The sequence below is a fragment of the Pinus tabuliformis genome, chromosome 5_1 (assembly GCF_031772625.1).
Source record: "Pinus tabuliformis cultivar Carrire ecotype Pingquan chromosome 5_1, CPIR1, whole genome shotgun sequence".
In the NCBI taxonomy this organism is placed as follows: domain Eukaryota; kingdom Viridiplantae; phylum Streptophyta; class Pinopsida; order Pinales; family Pinaceae; genus Pinus; species Pinus tabuliformis.
In genome coordinates, this window is record NC_142305.1 from 768317352 (window position 1) to 768341964 (window position 24613).

General features: G+C 34.8%; 1 pseudogene; it reads left to right on the forward strand.

Annotated features, from left to right (window-relative positions):
• LOC149167196 (CO(2)-response secreted protease-like) overlaps positions 1 to 24613 on the forward strand; it is a 28033-nt pseudogene that overhangs the window by 619 nt on the left and 2801 nt on the right.

Sequence of the window (24613 nt, forward strand, 5' to 3'; positions counted from 1 at the left end):
TCAGAAAAAACTGGGGTCGTATCAGTTTTCCCTGATCCGTTGCTCACGCTGCACACGACGCATAGCTGGGACTTCCTGCAATCTGAATCCGGCTTGCCGAGACCTTACAATATTACACGAGATTCCATAATTGGCCTGATGGATTCAGGTTGTATATAGAATATATTTTTTAGTTTAGTCAATGTTTTGAATTCAGTTTTGGTGAAATCAATATATTAGCGGGGCTATCGGGGTTCATTGGGGATGCGCTGCTTTTAAGGTTTTTTTTTTCCTATGATTAATGTGTTTATTTCGACGTGGAGAATGTGTTTTGTTTTTTGAAAGACATTAATTATCAGAGAGTAGAGACACATAAACACAGAACTCACAACTTGTTTCCATTCATCGATTAAACATGTATTTATACAGGATGAAGAAAGTTCTGGAGATTAATTTTGGCAGTGGCTTCTTCATGAAGCTTGTTCATTTGTCAAAGATCTCTAGAAACTGCATTTAAACCTCTTGTTGAATTCTGGATGTGTAATAAAGGTGGTAGTTGGAATTAGTTCTAGTTCCTTCCAACACTCTCCCTTAATTCCAAATATATAACAAACATTTGATATGCGTGCTGGTCTAAGTGTCACCTAGGCTTACAATATAATTTGGATTTTCTACAATGTACAACTTATTTCTACACATTTCAAATTTAGCCTTTCCAAGAGGCTTGGTGAATATGTCAACCACATTTTCATTTGTATTATAATATGATAAGTCAATTTCTTTTGATTGCAATTTTTCTCTTACAAAAGGATGTTGTGTGTCAATGTGTTTTGTCCTTGCATGATATATAGGATTGTTTGTCAATTTGATGGTGCTTCGATTGTCACATCTGATTACTGTAGGTGCTTGATGTGTTTCTCCAACATTTTCATGTATCCTCCTAAGCCATATTGCTTCACAGGTAGCACTGCATAATGCTTTATATTCAGCTTCAGTGGATGACAATGAAACAATTGGTTATTTTTTACTGCTCCATGATATTGGTCTTGAACCAATATTGAACACGTATCCAGTAGTAGATTTCCTATCATTTAGATTTCCAGCCTAGTTAGAATCAGAATAACCTGCCAATTCAACATCAAATTCATCAGTATACATAATGCCAAAATTATGTGTTCCTTTCAGATATCGAAGAACTTTCTTTGTTGCCTTCCAATGGCTTTCACAAAGCTTAGCCATGAACTGACTAAGTATGCTGACAGAATATGCTATATCTGGCCTGGTAGTGGTGAGATAGTTCAGACTTCCCACCAGTTAACGGTACATAGTTCCATTCACCTCTTTGGTTCCATCATCACTGCACAATTTGACATTCTGTTCTAAAGGAGTAGATGTTGCCTTGCATTCAATCATATTGAATCTTTTAAAAATTTCCTTTGTATATTTGCTTTGTGTCATTAGTGTCTTACCAGATTCCCTCCAAACTTCAAGACCTAAACAATAATGCAATTCACCAAGATCCTTCATCTCAAATACATGTAACAACTGATTTTTAATTTCTTCAATCAACTTGCATGCATTTCCTGTTATGATAAGATCATCAACATATACTGATATTAAAGTAACATTCTTGCCTTCATCTTCCTTAATGTATATGTTATGATCATTTTTGCTTCTCATAAAGGAAATAATCAATTTTCACATACCATGATCTTGGTGCTTGTTTCAAGCCATATAAAATCTTTCTTTAACCTGCAAACCAGATGCTCCTATCCCTGTTTTACAAAGCCTTCAGGCTGAACTAAATAAACTTCTTCTTTCAACTCACCATTCAAAAATGTAGATTTGACATCTAACTGATGCATTTTCTAATTATATTTTGTAGCTAATGCAATCATGATTCTAATTGTGTTTAGCTTACCTACAGGTGCGAAAGTATCTTCATAATCAATTCCCTCCTTTTGTGAATATCCTTTTGCAACCAATCTAGCTTTATTTTTATCAATACTTCCATCAGCATTAAATTTAGAATTATAAAGCCATTTGCATCCTATGGGAACTTTGTTTTTAGGCAATTCTGTTAATTCCCATGTGTCATTCTTCATTATAGAGTTACATTCTTCATTCATTGCATTTCTCCATTCTTCATATTCTTTAGCTTCCTCATAGCTTGAAGGTTCTACAACATTCATAACATGAGACATTAATGCATAATCTTTATACCTTAAAAAGTACCTGACTTTGACGTGATGACCTTCTTGGAGTTTTACTACTTTCATCTTTCTTTCGGCTTTGCAGGGTCTCTTCTCCTCTCTTTGGAGTGTCATGATTGCTTGATGCTATTTGCTCTTGAACTTGTACCTGTTCCTGTGCTTGTTCCTGTTCTTGTTCAACACTTGTATCTATTTTGACATAATCATCAATATCATGCCATACACTAGTATTATTTATTTTATCACCTTCATTTGCATTCTCATGAAACACCACATCCCTACTTGCACTACAACAAAACCAGCGATTAGCATCCCTTTTTACTTCTTTTTTTGCATCTAGAGCCCATTTTTGGTGCTATTTGCATCCATTTATCAAATATGGTGCAAAACTTGACACAAAACTTGCATCAAGTTTTGCACCAAATCTTACACCAAGTTTAGCACCAGGTATTGCAATAGGTTTTGCACCAAATTTTATGCCAAGTTTTGTGTCATCCTTTACACCAGGTTTTGTTCCAGGTTTTGCATCAATTTTGGCATCTATTTTTGTTTGACATACTTTTGCATCGTCATTTGCATCCACTTTTTGCACCTACACTTGCATCAACTTTTGCATCGACTTTTGCATCCTTTTTTAAATCATTTTTTGCATCCATTTTTTCATCCGTTTGTGCATCACTTTTGCACCACGTTTTACATCGAGTTTTGTGTCTAGTTTTGCATATAATTTTGCATCTACTTTTGTTGCATCCACTTTTCCATCTTGTTTGGCATCCATATTTACATCCTCTTTTGCATCTATTATTGTACCCACTATTGCATCTAATATTTTTGTGCCATAATTGGCGCCTAGTTTGGCACCTCCTTTTGCACCCACTTTTGATTATAATTTTGCATCCACGTTTGCATCCTCATTTGCATCTAGGTTTTCATCAACTACTACATCTATTTTTGCATCCCTTTTTGTATCCAATTTTGGACCAGGATTTGCATCGGGTTTTGTGTCTCGTTTTGCATCTACTTTTGCATCGACTTCTATTGCATCCACTTTTGCATACAATTTTTCATTCACTGTTACACCCATTTTAAATTTCACTTTTTGCATCCCTTTTTACATCTTCATTTGCATCATACTTTGATTCTTTTTTTTCATCTATCATTACATCCACTTTTGTTATGCCATAATTTGCACCATGTTTTGCACTCACTATTGTATCCACGTTTGCTTCCAATTTTGCATCCATGTTCACATCCTCTTTTGCATCAAATATTGCATCTATTTTTGCATCCACTTTTGTGTCAGGTTTATGCATTGGGTTTTGCATCTCGTTTTGTATCTACTTTTGCATCTACTTCCATTGTATCCATTTTTTTCATCTAATTTTGTTTTGCCTGTTGCATCAATGTTTGCTTCCACTTTTACATCCATTTTTGCATCTTATTTTGCATATTTTTTGTCTATTGTTACATCCACTTTTGTTGCACCATATCTTGCGCCTACCATTGCAACCACATTTGATTCCACGTTTGCATACACATTTGCATCCTCTTTTGTGTTCAAGTTTGCATCACATATTGTGTATGTTTTTGCATCCCCTATTGTATCCACTTTTGTTTCATCCATTTTTGCATCTACTTTTGTGTCCGTTGTTGCATCCACATTTGTTTCACCACAGTTTGTGCCAAGTTTTACACCTACCATTGGACCCATGTTTGCTTCCACTTTTGCCTTCATGTTTGCATCCAAGTTTGCATTGACAACTGCATCTACTTTTGCATCCACTTTTGTGTTAGGTTTTTCATGTTGTTGTGCATCTACTTATGTTGTATCCACTTTTCATCCAATTTTACTTCTATTGCTGCCCCCATTTCTATGTTCGCTTTTGCATCCCTTTTCCAACACTCATCATATTTTCTGCATTGATGATATTCCTTATGGCATTGACAATTATGAACAATTGATGACAATGTCAATAATATTGACAATGATGAAAATGAAGATGATGGCGATGACATGAATTGTGATTATGATGATAAAGATGATAGTGGTTACAATGACATTAATGATGATGATGGCAATGATTATGATGATGACGACGCTAATGACCTTGGCGAATATTCCCAATTTTAGATGTTGTCATTGTCATAATCATAAGCATTATCTTTGGTGTCATCATCATCATTTTCATCTAGGTCACCATCAAAAACAATAATGGCATGAATGATGATGATGATTACAACAATGTTGATAGAAATTACATTAATGATGATGATGGGGATGATAAAAATGACAATGACAATGATAATGGTGGTGATGATGATGATCATCGATCATCTCTCAAAAATAGAGTTGTTATTTCTCTTACGTATATCAGTGTGTCCTAAACAACCCTTTTCTAGCACTGATCACATTTTTTGGGTTGATGATATTTCTTACAACGTCTATAATTATAAACAATTGCAAACAATGTCCATAATGATGATGATGATGGAGCTGATGATGATGGCATGAATGGTGATTATGATGATAATGTAATGATGGCAATACCGATGACAAGGATGATGGTGATGATGATGACAATGATTATGATAATGAGAATGAACAATTACTAGTTTCACTACCATCTTCTGGATACATATTACTATCATACTTTTTAAATTTTTTGTCTCTCTTGAGGTATCTTACTATAATGGTGTTGTCAACACTAGAAAGATATCTTGTTGTAATGGTGGTTCTAATGTTAGCACTAGCAAAGTTTTTGTTAAATTTTGGTTAAAAAAAATCGATTTATGCAATTATTTTGACAATCTATGTAAAAAAGTAAATAACATCCAATTATTTTGACTGTAGTCCCATTGATTATCATGAATTCACCAGTCTGAAGACCATCTTCTACATACATATTATTATTAAACTTTTTGCATTATATCCCTCTTATATCTTGTTGTAATGGCAGTATTAGCACTAAAAGAATATCTTGTTGTAATGGTGATGTTAGTATTAGCACTAAAAAAATCACTAAATTTTGGTAGAAAAAAGTTTATCATTTATTTATTTTTAATTTGGGAAATTTTTGTTTTTATTTTTTTTGTTTTTAATTCTATTTTTATGCAGTAATATTTTTTTTGGTTGAATTTTGGTAGTAACTAGTTTTTGGTCGAATCATTTGTATTAACCATGTTCTTTATGCTACAAGTCTAATTGTTGGGACAAAATTGCTCTTTCAAATAAGTTGCAAAAGCTATTTTACATCCATTGTTGCACCCATGTTTACACCCACTTTTACATCCCTTTTTGCATCCTATTTTTCATCTTCATTTGCTTCTTTTTTTGCATCTATCATTACATCTACTTTTGTTGTGACAAAATTTGCTCCATGTTTTGCACATACTGTCGTACCCACGTTTGCTTCCAATTTTGCATCCATCTTCACATCCTCTTTTGCATAAAATATTTCATCTATTTTTGCATCCACTTTTGTGTTGGGTTTTTCATCTCATTTTGTATCTTCTTTTGCATGTACTTCCATTTCATCCATATTTTGCATCCAATTTTGTTTCTCATGTTGCACCCGTGTTTGCATCCACTTTTACATCCCTTATAGCATCTTGTCTTGCATCTAAGTTTGCATATTTTTTTGTGTCTATTATTACATCCACTTTTTTTGTGCTATTATTTGTGCCATATCTTATGCCTATCATTGCAACCCACATTTTCTTCCACTATTGCATCCATATTTGCATCCTATTTTGTGTCCAAGTTTGCATCAAATATTGTTTATGTTTTTTGCATCCCATTTCGAATTTACTTTTACATCCACTTTTGATTTGTCTAGTTTTGCAACTAATTTTGTGTTCACTATTGCACCCATGTTTGGCCCATGTTTACATCCCTTTTTTCATCCAAGTTTTCCTCCTTTTTGCATTCAAGTTTGTGTCCCTTTTTTTTTACATTCATTGGAGTATCCACATTTGTTTCACCATAATTCATGCTAAGTTTTATGCCTACTATTGTGCCCATGTTTTCTTCCACTTTTTCATCCATGTTTGAGTCCTATTTTGTGTTCAAGTTTGTATGAACTATTGCATCTACTTTTTCATCCACTTTTGTTCAATTTTTCTGTCTTGTTCTGCATCTACTTATGTTGTGTCCACTCTTCATCCAAATTTACGTCTATTTTTACCCCCATTTTTTTGTTTACTTTTGCATCCATTTTCCAACACACATCATATCTTTTGCATTGATTATATTTCTTATGACATTGAAAATTATGAACAATTGATGACAATGTCAATAATTATAACGATGATGATAATGAAGATGATGACGATGACATGAATTGCGATTGTTATGATAATGACAATGATGATAAAGACAATGGGAGTTACAATGACAATGATGATGATGCTAATGACCTTGGCCATTCCTCCCAATTTTTAAATGTTATCATGGTAAAAATCATAATAATTATCTTTGGCGTCATCTTCCAAGTCATCATCATCTGATCATCATTATCATTATTTTCATCTTGGTCATAATCAAGAACAATAATGGCATGAATGATGATTATGATTTTCATGATGAAGATGACAAAAATTATGATAAAACTTATATTAGTTGTGATGATGGGGATGACGACAATTATAATGACGATGATAATGGTAGTGATGTTGATGATCATCAATCATTTCTAAAAAATAAAGTGGTTATTTTTCTTTCATATATCATGTGTCCTAAGGTTGGTGATATTTCTTATGATACCTATAATTATGAACAATTGACGACAATATACAAAATCATGATGATGATGATGATCATGAAGAAGACATGAATGGTGATTATGATGATAATGAAATGATGACAATAATGATCACATTGATGGTGGTGATGATGGCAATAATGAAGATGATGACCCTCCCTCTAAACTAGCGAGGTACTTGTTTAGTCAATTTAGTGTTGTCTAAATTGCTATCATAAATTGTCAACCCGGGGCTCGTAAGATGATGAAGTGAAGGTGTACTATATGTACTTAAGCAACCTCTTAGATCTTTTTGTCGTTTGGGGGTGTTGTTTGTGGTCAATTTATCTTCCTAAGATGGAATGGAGGTTTTATAAACAGATGAGTGATAGTGTGTGTAAGGTGATTTCTAAATGAGTGAGTGTGTGTTACTGGTGGTTTCTAACTACCTTCTAAACTTGCAAAGAAAGAGCTTGAAAGAAATAACTTGAAATGAAACAGAAAGCAAAGCATTAAAAACCACTTTCTAATGGCACTAGTCACTACTCATGCTGCTGCAATAAAAAGGTCAAAAAAACCACTTTAAAGACCAATTATAATGTTCATCTCTTCGTAACACTCTGTTTCCAACATATAGTACTATGTGAAACACGATTAAGAAGTAGTTAGATATAAGTCTAAAAAGTAGTCAAGCTCTAAGATGACAAATTATAACACCACTGTGCCTTTCTCCAATATTCTGCTTCCAACATACATTGTAATGTGTAACAAGTGAAGAAAGAGTTAGTGATATAAGTAAAAAAAAACTACTCAAAGCAAGTTGTACTTTATTAGTATTCTGATCTCTTAAAGATGAACAACTTATGATAAGGAGACCATCAATATGTTAGCATACAACTTGAGAAACTAAACTAGAAATCAAGCTAGAAAAACAGAGTAAAGGCAGCAACTATGAATATGACAACTGAAAATACCATTAGAGATAAAGCAAATACAACAAAAACACACAATCCTGGGCTAACACCTACAGAAAACAATCCTGGTCAGTTAAAGTAAATGCTGGAAATGAAATGACAGTGAAAGTAATTCAAAACTGTACATGTTTTAAAAAAAAAGGAAAATTGCTGAATTCGAAAGAAGGAAATGGCAAGAACATAAAGGTAAATTTATTGTACAAAGGCTGTTATGAATGGGGGCCCTCCATCCACAAAACCCAAGGAAAGATCAGCTACTTGAAGTCAAAACAGCATAGTCTTCTATTAACTCATATGCAGAAATTATAGTAAAAAGTGCTGAAACAACAACTTTAAAACAGAGTTTTTGTATACACTAAAATTGCAGCAATTACATAAACACAGCAACTACAAACTAATCCTTAAGCGTACGCAGACGCTGGATTTATAGGCGTATGAACAACTGCCTACTGCGTAAAACATGAAACGAGAAATTAACTAACAGTCATGCTAATTAAAGGTACAGTAACACGTAAACAGGTCCGTGTTTTATCTGGAGGGTACGGTCGTCATGGAGGTTGAATCCAAGGTTGGATCCTATCTCCCATAACCTGCGTAGCATGGAGGAATCGCCATCTGGAGTGACGTGACCTTTCAGCTCACGCAGCACCGTTTGAGCTGGCTTTGTTGACCGAAGTTTGATCCACGTTGACCGGAGGTGTGCGTGGCATTGCTGACCAAACCAATAGCATAGGAACCTTTAACACCTTTATTCCCACGTGCCCATGTGATTCGTTTTTCAAAATGACACGTGGAACATAGAGATCAATGAAAAGGTTGTGGAATGACTAGATAGCTGCGGAATTGCTGAATGGCTGCGGAATTGCCAGACAGCTGCGGAATCTCTGTGCATATGTCAAAAATCTAGACAAACAGTCAAACATTAGCAAAGTTAACCAATCATGCTTAAAGACATCAAATGTAATGATCTGGATAGGTTTATGAGGAAAATAGGGCAAAAGAGAGGGATAAGTGAGAAAAAGCTGTAGGTAATGATAGATAATTAGGTGCAAATCAGAGGCTCTACAGTACTCATAATGAGACAAAAAAGTACTCTCAAGTTGAAATATTCATATAAGAAGGGATCTAGATTGATAAGCATCAATGATGATTTACATCATCATAGCCAAAATTTTCAAAATAGTAAGGCCTTGATTAACAAGTTTATCTCTCCATTAGATCAGAGCACAATGTTGGGAGGCATAAATTTGGACACCACTGCCTTTCAAGGCACTTACCCCACCAAGATGTTTACCAGGTATGTCCTCACATGATCATTTCCTAATCCACTATCATAATATTTGACACCAGAAAATGTCAATCCTCATGACTATTCTTATCTTGGATTAATGTACTTGACTTATGGCGATTAGTCCTAGTCAATGTCCAAATTCTCAAAGAATATTGGTCCCAGATGTTTATCCAATCCACCATTATCCCTACTAGTGCCTTTACTAGGCTTACGATTGTTAATCCTAGCCATAGTACATGACACATGGATAACATGGTGTCTACCCTCACTTCCTCTCAACCAGGGAGGAAACATCCACAAGCATAAGATTTTCTCAAGAATACCCATCATTTTCGTAGAGAATAACATCATTAATTTGTTTTCATCACATGACGACTTTATGACTAAGCATTCATAGGTTTGTGGAAAAATATTTCTCCTTTTGTATTTGTGATGAAATACAATAAAAAAGTGAAAGACAAAATCATTAAACATACACTATATTGATTAATCTAAGTCTAAACTCTAAGGTTGAAGTGAAAATTCATGTAAATCTTATATCTATGAGTTGTGCCAAACTTATGAAAACCTTATTCCCTAAGTCCTATATATAAGAAAATGAAAAAGAAAGAAAAATAAGGGCCAATAAATGGTAACTCATGTATTCACTCCCTCTTTGGAAAATATATGAATATATACACTCCTAGTCACACTTGATCACATGTATGTGATGGTTAAATCATGAATTCTTCTTTTCTCCTTGCATTTTCACTTCATCATTTAAGCACCTAATTGAGGATCTAAGGGATGTTTGTTTCCTAAGGCTTTCATGTCTACTCTTGGTTTACTTATGTCACACTACTGTCAATTTATGTGACAGAGTGAAATACATAAGTTTGTGGAGTTATTATAGAGGTGTATTGAGTTCGTAACCACACACACATGTATTACATCTCATTGATCCACATGTGTGGGTTGGAGACTCATTTCTTGACAACTTTAATGGAGAATACTTTGTGGCTTTAATGGTATAGCTTACAAAATATCTTGTTAAACATTTCGATTCATTCTTTCTTTTCCTCGAGACACTTATAATATTGAAGTCACTCCCAACAATCCATGGAGATGGGGAGTATAAATTACTTTTGCTAGAAATAGAATTGAGAAATAGAGGTTTTCCATTTGCGATATTGGAGTCATAGACATTGGATACATGGTAGTAGTCCTCAATGTCAATTAACTAAAATTGTATTGTCATAATGTGAAAAGAGGTAAACATATTGGTAACCTTGATGTCTTAATCATTTCAAATAATAACCATTCCACCCAAGTATCTCTAAGCATCAATCACTACTACTTGGAAATTCTTCCCCCATTTTCTAATTATATGAGGTTGAACCTCACTTAATATTTTTGCTTCTTATATCAACATTATTTATGGGTGCTTTGCATACCATTTTTCTTTTAGGAGTTTGTTTTCGCTTACTATTGACGCCCCTCATGTTCCAAGACTATTTTCATCAAAAATTTACATAGAAAGAAAGTATAAAGTGACTAAAAAGAAACATGTCTCAAGATTTAAGTGCTTGGACAATTCCACTTCATGACTCCTATATTTCTTTAACCTGGGACCAAATGGTGAACTTGATGGCCTTAAGGGAAATTGATCAATGAAAATCTAAAAAAGAGGTGATTTTTGACTTTATCACATACAATTTAATATACTAAAAAAAATATCCATAACAATTTCATCAATCAATGAATCATTAAAAAAAATATCCAAAACAATTTCATCAGGCAAAGAATCATTGCATTATAAAATACAATCTATAAACATTTTGGGAAAGTTTTGCTAAAACATGCTTAAAAATCAGCATATTTAATATTAATATTTAACAATAATATGGACAATAACACATTTTGATAAATTAAATAACATATTATCAAGCCTAAAAAATGTCACTAACTGAAAACTACAAAGCATGCAACTAATGGAAGTGACCACTCAAGGCCACGACAAGACAATTAATCTATTAAGACCAAGATTAATGGGGACAAAGATCTATAAAGGACAAAGGAAAACCTATTTTAACTTTATTGTTTTATTAGCCTGGTTCAAGATGAACATTTCAAGATATCATGAAGAACATAATTAGTTTTATTGCATTAAGAAAACCCAAGCACATTCTATAACTTAGCAAGAAAGAGATGTATAACACCCATCTCAGCAACACGACACATGACATTAAGTTACTTTACTATATATAATTTAAACTCTATCATAAAATCACAAATTTAGCATGAATGGAATGCTTAAAATCCATTTTATAAAAACAAAATATAATTTTTCTTATAGAAAAATATACCAAAAGCTAAATATATTTTTCTAGAAAAAAAAAAATACTAAAACTAAATATATATTTAAAAAAAAACTAAAACATAAGCAAACTAGAATTTGAATTTGACATTCTTGGTCACTTTCGGAAACATATGGTGGAATGTAATCTCTTTATCCTCATCTTTAGCTTTTTCCTAAAAAATAAAAGTATACAAAAGTGGGAAAGAGCCATAAAGCATGGGGAAGCTTTTTCCTAAGCACAAAAGCATCTAAAAAGTGGAAAATTCCTTTTTTATATGAGGAAACATTATTCACCCAAAAGATTTTTCCCAAATTGAACTAATGAGGAATTTTGGAAATCTTCATAGCCTCCACTTTCCTATATATTAGAGGCTTGGCCATTGAAAAAATGATGGGAATTTTGTATTGTCACGCTCTTGAGATTTATCTTGAGAGGGAGAGTTTTGGAGCTATGAGTTGGGGGAGGTGATGTTGCAACTATATCTGATTGTTGTAACTTTCCTCCAACTCCTTTATTCATATAGATCAGTTGTTCTTCCTTCCATATGTTTCTATTCATTCTTTACTTCTTTTATTTAACTAATGTATGCATGGGTTTTTGGTTTATATTTATTTATTCAATAATATTTATATGTTTTTTATAGTTTTGATTATTAAGATATTATGTTGTGAAGGTGGCTTTATTCTCTCTCTTATGTGTAGGACCAAGCTTTGGAGCTAGCTAGGAGCGCTTTTTGGCTATACGAAAAACTCCAAGAAGACCTGCATGCGAGGACTCACAAGAATTCATTCTCTTTTTCTTAATCTATACTCTACATCTTGATCTACTAAGAATCCTAAGCCTTAGAACAACCTTTCTCTTAATTGGTTTGTCCTAGGTTTCTGAGATAAACTGAGAGGGTTTTGTTTTCATCTAACCATGCATTAAATCCTACAGCAAAATGATATTTAGAAAATTTAATATATTTCACTATGTAAATGAACTTAGTAAAATGAACCCATAGAGGTGGTCATAAATGGAAATAAAAGTAAAACTCTAAACAAGAAGCCAAAAGTGGATTTAACCATGGATGAAAAATTGGGAGTAGAATTGGATGTTAAACTAGCCATCAAAACAATATGCAAACAATGACACAAAAAGGTTTTTAAAGTAAAATTAAAAAAGGGTGCAACACTAGACACAAAGAAGGGAACAAAATAGGGCATATGAAAGGATACCGAATTGGGTGCAAACAAGAATGCAAAAATGGACACCAAAATGAGGATGCAAAGAATGGTGTAAAATTAGGATGCAAAAAAGATGTAAGAAAAGACACAAAACAAGATGCAAAATGGGACTAAAAAATGGTGAAACCAAGGATGTCAAACATGATGCATAACTAGATGAAAATTCCAACTAAAATCTAGGTGGAAAATGAGATGCAAATGTGGACACAAAATGTGGCAGAAAAAAGGATGCAAATTTGGAAGCCAAAAAGGATGAAAAACTAGATACCAAAAAGGATGCAAATTTGGACATAAAAAATGGTTCAAAATTGGACACAAAAGAAGAAAAAATGGTGCAAAAATGGGCATAAAAATGGCTCAATTTTGGATGCAAATTGAGATGCAATATTGGATGTAAAATGATGCAACAAATCATTCAAAACTTAGTGCAAAAACAAATGCAAAAGTAGACGAAAAAATGGCTCAAAAGTGAACGTAACAATAGACACAAAATGGGATGCAAAGGTGGATGCAATATATGGTTCAACATAGGATGCAAATTTAGATGCTCAAAAGGATGAAAAATTGGATGCAAGAAATGGTGTTAAAAATGATGCTAAATTGGATGCAACAAATGATGCAAAATAGGATGCAAAATATGGTGCAAAATAGGATGCAAAAAAAGGAGATAAATAAAATGCAAAAGTGGATGCAAAAAATGGTGCAAAAATGCATGCGAAATTTGGCACTAAATCAGATTCAACATATGGTGCAAAATTGGATGGAAAAGATGGTGTAAAAAAAGGCAGAAAAATTGGCACAAAAATAGATGTAAAAATAAGTATAAAATTAGAAGCAAAAGATGGCATAAGACCAGATGCAAAAATTCGCACAAATTGAATGTAAAAAAAGGCGCTAAATAAGATGTCAAAGATGGTGTAAAAATCGATGCAAATTATGACACAAAAATAGAAGCAAAGAATTCCACAAAAGAGGAAGCAAAAAATGATGCAAAAATAGATGCAAAAAAAGGCACAAAACTAGAAGCAAAACCTATTGTAAAACCAAATGAAAATCTTGGTGCAAAATATGATGCAGAAAATGATGGAAAATTTGGTGTAAAAAAGATGCAAAATTTGGTGCAAAAAAGGACGCTTTAAAAATTGTACAATAGAGCCAGATTTAGCGCCAAATTGCTCATCCCAATTGAGAAAAAAATGCACTAGAATCTGGTGCTAAATCTGGTGCAAATTGCCTGTTTTGTTGTAGTGTTGTAAGCAGTCTATGAGTACTGGGATCAAACAACTTGTATGCTTTATGATTATCACAATAACCAATAAATATGCACTTAATTGACTTTGCATCAAGTTTTCTTCTTTCATCTTTTGGAATATGAGCAAATGCCTTGCAACCAAAAACTCTTAAATGACTCACTTTTGGTTTGTACCCATAAAATGCTTCAAAAGGTGTTTTAAGCTCTAAACTTTTGGTTGGATTCCTATTTTTCAAATAAACAGTAGTATTAATGGCTTCATCCCAAAAAACATTAGAGATATTTTTACCTTGAAGCATACTACGTGCACATTCAACTAGTGTTCTATTTTTCCTCTCAGCAACTCCATTTTGCTGAGGTGTATGTGGCACTGTAAATTGTTGCAGAATCCCATTGCTTTTACAATATTGATTAAATTCTCTTGATTTGAATTCTCCCCCCTGATCAGATCTCAAAATTTTGATGTAATTACTAGTTTGTTTTTCCACCATACTCTTAAATTCTTTAAAATACTCAAAAACATCACTCTTCTTTCTTATGAAATAAACCCATGTATACCTAGATCTATCATCCACAAAAATAAGAAAATACCATGCTCCACCAATAGATCTAGTTTGCATAGGTCCACATACATCAGTATGAATTAATTCAAGTATTTCCCTTTGCCTTTTTTCTTTATGTATAGGAAATTCCTCCCTATGTTGCTTGCCAAGTACACATGCTTCACATTCAACATGATCATTATTCAAGACAGGAAGACCTTCAACCATTGTGTTCTTTTGAAGTAGCATTAAATCTTTGTGATTTAGATGTCCACACCATTGATGCCATAAATCGACTGTTGATATTGTTGTAGATGCCAATGCTTGATGACTTTTCTTGGTCACATCCAACTTATACAAGCCTCCAACTCTGGTTCCTGTGGCAATAATCTTGTACTTATCTTGAATGTCTTTCACTACAAATTGTGATTTAACAAATTCTACCTTCAAATCTTGGTCAGTAATAGTAGAAACAAAAATTAAATTCTTTTTGATATCAGGAACATACATCACATTATGGATCTATTTCTCTTGTCCATTGGGAAAATTCACACCTATTACTCCATCACCTTGAACTTTAAGTGATCTGTTATCTCCTAGGAAAACATATGTTCCATCAATGTTTTCATGATATTCATCAAACCACTCCTTATTACAAGACATATGGAGTGATGCACCAGAATTAATGAACCAAGCATTCTTATCATCATTTTCCACAGACAATGCAGCATCAGAAACAAACAATTTAAGATTTTTAAATCTATCACTGATTGAGATATCTTTGTCCACAAAATTTCCATTATGCCTTCTGTTTATTTTCCTAGACTCATTATATTTCCTTTTATAACAATCTTTAGAATGATGCCCAGGTTTGCCACAATAATAACACTCATCATTTCTCTTATGGGTTGGAAAATTAGACTATGTCATACCTTTTTTTTTTGCTTGAAACTTGCCTCCTTTGTTCTTGTCTCATGGCTTGCCTCTGTATGGATATTTGCCTTTGGATACCAATGCCAAATCTGAACTACTAGAGTCAAAATTAAAGCTCTTCATCCTCTCCTCCTCTTGTAGAAGAATTCCTGTCAATTCATCAAATATAGGGGGTTTCTTTCTAGCTGCAAGACTTGAAACAAAAATTTGATAATCTTTCACTAAGCCATTTAATGTGATGGTGACTAAGTCAGTACTAGACACCTTTTCACCAATATCTCCTAACTTATCACTTAAATCTTTGACACGAGATATAAAATTGCTTATATTTTCATTTGCTTCCATTTTTAGAGATAAAAGCTTAGTCTTCAAAAACAAGATCCGGTTTGTATTTGTTGTTTCATACAAACCCTTCAACATATCCTGTGTTTCTTTTGATGTCTTGCAATCTTTGATGTGAGGAATAATGTTGTCCTTTACGGACATACGCAACAACACCTTTTCTTTTGTCTCTCTTCTCTCCCAATCTGGAATAGAACTTGCAATAGTGGGTTTGGACTCATCCCCATTCACAATGGCCCACAAATTATTTCCTTCTAAAATAGTCATTAACTTGAATTTCCAATTCATGTAATTTTCTCCATCAAGTTTGGTGGATTCATTCATATAAGTATCAGGCAACAAATTTGCCATGATGAAAAAAAAAACTTTCTCCAATCACCAAAATGCAATTTTTTTCTTTTTTTCTTTCACAACTTCAATAACAACCCGAGGGAACCATATATCTTGCTTGAGTTCTGAAATTTCAGTAATTCGTTAAAAAAGTCAAAACCAGAGACAACCATATATCTTGCTTGCATTCTAAAATTTCAGTAATGCAAAAGCTAGCTATATCATGGAGAAACCTCGAATACCAATTCTATGGCAAACTACATAAGACCATACTAAACAGGAAATCTTTCGGTGTTGCTGTAATAAACTCAGCAGACATACATAACAACAATATTTTTTATTAAAATTGGAACAAAACAATGGAGCCGGCCACGGAGGGGGATTCGTCCTTTCTGGCAACTGTCCAGGAGCCTTAACTTTTGCTGATCCAACAAAATCTGGAAATGCTCACTTCAATGCTTTCTCGTTCCAATTATGCATCAACATCATCTACTACAAAATCAGATAATGTAGAACCAGATTCTAAAGCAGAATGCATAATGAGAAATGACAGTTATAAAACCGAATGAAAACTTGCACACAATCCTTTGTCCAGGATTTCCCTGTGCCAGAGTTTTATCTGCTACAAACAAACTTCTTTGCAACATGGGAAAGGACTCAAGCAAATTTCTCTGCAACAGATATCTCACACTGGCTACACACAGGAAATAACTTACTCAAACTTCTTTGGCATGCTCACCATCAGCACGCCATTCTCCAAGCTCACAGCTCCTTGCTCGACTCCTCTGCAACACATAGTGATATTTCACTCACTCTGATCGCTCACCTCAAACACACGGAGCGTGGGAATATTACACACACCACCGAGCCTCACACAGAGCTCTGATACCATATCAGAAATCAGATACACATAAACACATAACTCACAACTTTCTTCCATTCATTGATTAAACAGGTATTTATACAGGATGGAAAAGGTTCTGGAGATTAATTGGGGCAGTGGCTTCTTCAGGAAGCTTGTTCATTTGTCAAAGATCTCTAGAAACTACATTTAAAACTCTTGTTGAATTCTGGGTGTTATAATAAAGGTGGTAATTGGAATTAGTTCTAGTTCCTTCCAACGCTAATAACATGGGTCATGCGCACAAGAATTTGGCCTAAATCCCTAAGCTGCAACGATGCTGGGATTGGTCTAGTTCCTTCTCAGTGGGAAGGAGTGTGCGCCAGAGGAAGGGATTTCAAGTGCAATAAGTATGTAATTCTTCATCTGGTAGTTACTTAACTCTCACTTTACTTTTCCATCCACCATTAATCTAAGGGGCAGGAAGAGAAGATTTGATTAATCTAAGGGGCAGGAAGAGAAGATTTTAGATCAAGTAAATGTCATTTGAAATATTCCTAGTTCAGATTCTTTCTTCAACTAATATGATCTTCAGATCTGAGCTTTCTTTCTTCGCCCCGACCTCAATTTTATTGGTATGTATTAAAAACCTTAATCAAATTATTCCATTACACTTCAAATACTTTTCAGGAACACACTTATTCCATTACACTTCAAATACTTTGCAGTATGGAGTCATGTTGGATCAATTTCCCTCCATTTCCATTTAATGAATGTTTCTTCCAATATCCCTTCAAAAGTAATATCCCATGCCGTCTTAATAGGTCAATGTTAAAGATGAATCTAGTCTCATTTATAGCAACATTCCATGCAGAAGACTCTAACTATTGCATTAAAATATTTCTTATATCTAGTCATGATGTATAAACAGAAAAATCATCGGAACACGCTTTTACAATGCAACTAGCGGTGAAGGATCAAGGAACAATGCGACACAGAGGCCATCGTCATCGAGAGACAACGACGGGCATGGAACACACAGAGCCTCAACTGCAGGGAGTAGTGTGGTGGCGGAAGCCGACTACTACGGAATTGGCAACGGATCTGCAAGAGGAGGATCTCCCACCTCCAGAATATCAGTCTACAGAGTCTACTCTGCTCAGGGTTATCAGGGATCTGCCCTTCTAGCGGCACTGGATGATGTTGTGCATGATGGAGTGGATGTGATATCCATCTCACTTGGATCCTCTTGGCTCTACCAAAAAGATTTCCTCTCCGACGCAATATCAATAGGAGAATTTCACGCGTTCGAGAAAGGAATACTGGTGGTATGCTCCGTGGGCAATGAAGGGCTCGGGTTAGGCACAATGGTGAACGGCGCTCCCTGGATTTTGACAGTCGCTGCAACGACGATCGACAGAGATTTGGAATCAGACGTAATTTTGGGTAATGGGAAAATAATCCAGGCGAGTAATTGCAGACAACGTTTTACAATTAGAATTTCTGGGTTTAGGCCAGAGATTAACTGTGATCAGTTTGGCAGGGGGAGCACCCGTTCGGAGTTGCTTCCTATTGTCAATGGAACGGACATCAACGAAAATGTAAGCACCCCTGTTAATTCAAGGTAATCCATTTTCCACATTTCACCCCATGTTGTTTAGATAAAGTTGAGAGTATTTTTTCATTCAAATTTATCAAATTCCGTGAAGTGGTTATTTTTAATTAAATTAAGTCACATATATTTTAATTTTGAATTAAACATTAAATTATGAAAGTAAAATGTTTGTCCCAAAAAAAATTAAGAGTGACATTTGTATCATTAATAATCAGTGATAAATTTTGAAAAGTAATTAAATTATAAATTTATTTTAAATAATAATAATTAATATAAAAAAATTAATAGGTAACCAGAATTTTAATTATGGAGATTTAGATTATTATTTTAATTAGTTCTTGTTATAAGATTATGGACCAATACTATGATTTATCAATATCAAATACTCAAAAAATTATAACTAATTTTATATGACACTCATATAACATTTTTGTAATTAATCAGTTTAATTAAAAGAAAAATAAACATATAATTATTATCAGAAGAAATTTCAGCGTAAATCACAATCAAAAAATCATTGCAGACGCGTTTCGAACCAACCAGTATAGTTCATCATCAGGACAAGTTGATTTTTTATGTATATTACTAAAAATTAATTTTAAAATATTCCATAAAAATTAATTTCTTAACCTCTTTGATAGTAATTATTAATACTTAAAATAAAATTTTAAAATAAAACCTAATTAATTTAAATATAAAATATTTTAAAATAAACTATAAATTTAACTTTTGAATTTCATTCATGTATGTTAAGTTTTAAATTTCATTCATCTATGTAAGTATGAAATACCAGAAAAATTTAGTATTTCTTTCATTGATGTCGACATGAAATACCAGATTGAAATAAATTTAAATGTAAAACTAAAATAAACTAAAACTAATTTAATAAGAAGAAGGTAGATTTAAATTTAATTAATTGTAAAATAAAAATAGAATCGAATTAATTTAATGGGATGAAGCTAGATTTCACTGTACGATTAAATCCCGAGTTAAAACAAAGTTAAATTTTTTAAATAATTTCATTAATTTTTAAACTTTATCTACAATTAAATCAGAGTTAAAACGAGCCTAAAATACATGAGCGAGAAGATGATTGTAATTGCTGTGGCTGCTAGCAGTAGTTGTAACTTTGGATCTTTGAATCCGGCAAAAGCAAGAGGAGCAATCGTGGTATGTTCGACCCAAGACCTGTTGGAATGTTAATTCCAACTGCAGGCGGACAGGGTCAGCGATGGCAGCCGACTCAGCAGCCGTATATAACCCCAAAACCACCGCATTGAAACCACAAAACTGCCCAGACCATATCACACCGCCATCCAGGGAAAAGCGGTTTCCGTATGTTTGGCTCCGATGCGATTTGGTGAAGACGCGTGGCTCTCACCTGACATCAGCATCTCTGACATATCGGGAGGTAAAGCTCAGCATTAAACTGCCTTCCGATATCAACCTCCATCGTCCGATCTGGTTGCGTGTTGTCAGCCGTCGATCCTTGAAGGTGCACGGGCCTGCGTCAATTTAATTTTGCGTGGAGTAAACGACTTTTGTGTTGACCGCCGGATGGATGAACTTATGGTTTTTAATGTTGTTCGTATTGTTTGGTGGAGGCCCTTTTAAATGGTTATGGGCACGTTAATGATTTTTATATATATATGCACGATGGTATGGGCACACATATCATATGTGTCATATTTCTTAAAGAAGTGTTGACCATTATGAAATAACAAAACATATCGAATGAAAAAGGGTGTGTGGTTGTGTTATTTTTTTATTAACACATGGAATGATTAAAATAGTGCTCGTGGGTTGTAATTTGTGTTGAGCATTTTTTTATGAGAGCTGGGGGGAGTGTTTTAAAAAAAAGAGAGAGTGCACAGCAGTGCATGAGGGAAATAGCGTAAAGTTATTGTTGCACATGAGAGTGGTGTAACGCGCAGCAGCGAAAGAGTAGGGAGTGCTCAGAATGAAGACCAACATGTGAAGCAGGGGAAGATATTGCACAACAGTGCATAGATCTTTTTTTTAATGTATTGGGTATGCATTGAAATGCAGGAGAAAAGAGCGCTCAGGTATTTTTTGAGATTGTGAATGTAATGAAAAGTTTACTGTATGTGTAAAATATTTTTACAGCAGTATGTGTAAAAATAATTTTACACCAGCAAATGTAAAAATGGGTTTTACAGCAGTAAACCCAGCACAGTGAACTCCTCTCAGGTGGAGAGAAAAGACAGAGTTTTTGTTTTTGATGGGTGAAAGTAATTTTGGTGAATCCCTCTCAGCAAAGAGGAAGACATATGTATCAGGCATGTATTTGTATCAGGCATGTATTTAAATCAATAGAAATATTTTTATGGCTGTGTAATAGACTGTTAAGTCATTTTGTTTTTAATGCTTCCCTGTGCACAAAAGATCCTGGAACAGTGGAAACAGAGCATTGGCTCTGTGGTGTTTGTTTGTCTGGTTTTGGTATTTTCCCGTTCAAAAATCCCCAACAGTGGTATCAGAGCTGGTCCAGGCTCTTTGATGGTGACAGAGCTAGTCCAGGCTCTTTGAAGACTCAAAGAAGCTGAAGGAAAGACTCTTGTTGCAGCAGCAGTAAAGCTTCTCCAGCAGTGTGAAGTTTCAGCCAAAGGGATTCAGGTATTTCTCAAGTTTTTGTGTTACTGTTGAAGGAACAGTCAGTGATTTAAAAGAAAACACAGTCAAGTATTTAAAGCCTAGATAAGAATGGCAAGGTCAAAGAAGAAAGCCTCCAAGCCTGTTAAAAATGTGTCTCCCCCCTCTACTAAACTAGAAGGCAATCCATTAGAATACATTCTATTTGAAACCCCAAAGTTTGATGGAAACTTTGATGTATGGGAAATAATGATGAGGGCTTTCCTAATGTCTAAGGGGATTGAAGTCTAGGAGTCAGTGATTGATGACAGCAAGATGGATAAAGAATCCATGGAGTATGATGCACAAGCAGCAAAACTAATCTTGGATGGACTCCCTGATTCAGTGAAGAGGAATCTAGGAAAATATACATCAGCAAAGGATATTTGGGACAGACTGCATGACCTTCATGCAAAGGGAGCACTAACCATGACAATGAGTCAAGAAGAACCCATCATAGAAGCTGAGAATGAGAAGGTTGACCTCATCAAACTTCAAGTAAGAGAAAGGGATGAAGAGATTGCCAAGCTTAAGAAGGAACTTGACCAATGCAAGAAGAAACATCATGAAGAAGTCATATCCATGACAAATCAGCTGAATAGTGCAAAGAAGCAAGCAGATGTCTTGACAAGTGAACTTGAACAAAGACACAAGAGAGTGAACAAACTTGTGGAAGAGATTGGACAGTACAAGGTAGAGGTCTCCTCCCTTAAGTCCGAACTACAAGAAGCCAAGGAGCAAGCACAAGGAGCTGAAAAGAAAATGGAGAGCAGTCAAGCAGAAATCTCCAAAATGAAGACTGATATTATCTCCCTTAAAGTCGTAGTAGTTGAAGCTACTCGTAGCAAGGAAGAAACTGAGGGACAACTGGCAAAGAAAAGTAATGAACGTGAAAAGTTAGAAGAAGAGATTGTCCTCCTCAGGAAGAAGGTTGAAGGGATGAACAAGATCATGAAGAGCTCTCAAGCTTTGGAAGACATGCTCAGCTATCACAGATCTCCATTTGATAAATCAGGACTTGGGTATGTAGCTGAACCCTCAAACAAGGATGAGGATGCTTTAAGCAAAGGAGATGTGAAGAAGCCAGAGAGAGATGGTGATGCTCCTAGTTCCAGCAAAGGCAAGGAGAAAAATGAAGGATGCAATACAAGAGATCCTGCTCCAAGAAGAAAACCAGCTCCAAGAAGAAATGTAGTTGATGTCAAAGAGGCAAGATGCAATGGTCATCAACAAAGGATCTCAAGGCAGCAAGGCTTCAGAAGTACATCAAGAAAACCTTCATCTCCCAGGTACCAAAGTTCATTTTATGGTTATTGTTATGCTTGCTCAAACTTTGGTCATATGGAAAAAGACTGTAGAGCATTTCATGGAGATAGATGTTGTGGTCCCCAACAATCTCCAAGAAACAATTTTAGAAGAAATCATGAAATGTCATTCATGAAAAATGTTGAATGTTTCAAGTGTCATAACATTGGGCATATGGCACATGACTGTAACTTGACATGGGCTCTTACACAAGCTAGACCCATGCAAAAGAAGAAAGTTACACAAGTATGGAGAAGGAAGGAAAGGCAATCTGAAAACCCCTTGAACTCCCCAGTCGATCTAAATTTGTTTTGAGAAGAGTCTGCCAAAAGAAGACAAGCATACATTAAAGGGGAGCTTGTAATTTTTTTTTGTTTGCTGAACTGTATTAACAGTCATTTGTTGATGGAGGATGTATTGCAGCGCAGCAGTTGCAAATGAAATCTTTGTTAATCCCTCTGAAAGGTAATATGCAACAGTGATGAAATCAGCAATGTTTTTTGCTTTGTTTTTATGCAATATGCACAGAAATGCATAAAGAAGAAAAGATGGCAGCGCTGAAATGTAAAGAGCAGCAGCGAGATAAGAGAAAAATGCAAAGCATGGAGACCCTCATAGCAGTGGGAAGACAAAATACAAAACAGCAGTTTGGAATTTTTTTTTGGAGCACATGGATTAGAATGAACATTAGTTTAATTTTTTTGTGGTGCACATGCATTGAAATGCATAGCAATGGAATGTAGTTTCCTTTTATGTAGTATGAGAGAATATACTCACAGCAGAGTGAGTATAATACACAGCAGATTGAAATGTTTTCTATTGGGAATGAAAATGCAAAGCAGTGAGAAGAAAATGAGAAGAAGGAAAAACATAGCAGAGCATAAATGCCCAGTGGCTGAGAATGCAATGAAATTTTTCACACTGCAGTGAAAAATGTAATGTTTTTTTTTTGTATGCAATGCAACATGCAAAGAAATGCATAAAGAAAAACAGGGACAACAGTTTTTTAATGCACACTGGATGTATAAGAATGTGTGTGGCAGCAGAAAGCCAAAGGAATTGCATAGTAGTGCATTGTGTAAAAAAAATGAAGACTAAGATTGTGTGAAGCAAGGGTGCATGAGAAAAGGCAGCAGCCTGTGTTATTTTTTTTGTGGAGAATGAAGTGCCAAGAGTATGGGCACACAGCAGTATGATTAAACAAAAGGCAGCGACAGTGCAAATTGCAGAGGCAATGCAGCAGCAAGAAGTTATGGACAGCAGCATGATGGCAAGAAGGAGAAGCACACAGCAATGCAAATAAGAAAATGCAGCAGCATGAAGTTTTGTTGAAAAAATGAAAGGTAATGGACAGCAGCACATGTAAAAGAATTTTTTTTTCTTTACAGCAGTAAATGTAAGTGCAGTGAGTGTGTTGGTTGCATCTGAAATGCAAGTGAGACACAACAGAAGTATGATTGTAATGAGTGAAGGGGAGCACGCAGCAGCGTGAAGAAAAGTTTTCCCATTGTGAAGAAGGGAAGCACGCATAAGTGCACAAGTAAAGAATTCTCACACAACAGTGTGAATGTGAGAAAGGGAAGACACAGCAATGCAGAGTTTGCAAAGAAATGTAAGAGAAGTGCAGCAACACAACAACAAGTGCAGACACAGCAGTGTGGGGTAGACACAGTAAAGAAGATGGCACAACAGTGCAACAGAGAATATGCATCAGCATAGGAGAACATTGTAATGAGTTTGCACACACAGCAGTGCAATGATTGTTTGTTTTTGAAACTGCATGCAAAGTAGTGTCTGTTTGTAATCCCTCTGTTAATGAGGAAGGTGCTTTTCAGCACAGTCATTTGGTGAAACCCTCTATGAAAGAGGAAGATGCTTTTCAGCATAGTGTGGTAAATCCCTCTATCAAGAGGATGATGCTTTTCAGCATAGTCACAGGTGAATCCCTCTGTCAAGAGGAAGGTGCTCTTCAGCACATTGTTATGGTGAATCCCTCTGTCATGAGGAAGGTGCTCTTAAGCACAGTTTCAGGTTAATCCC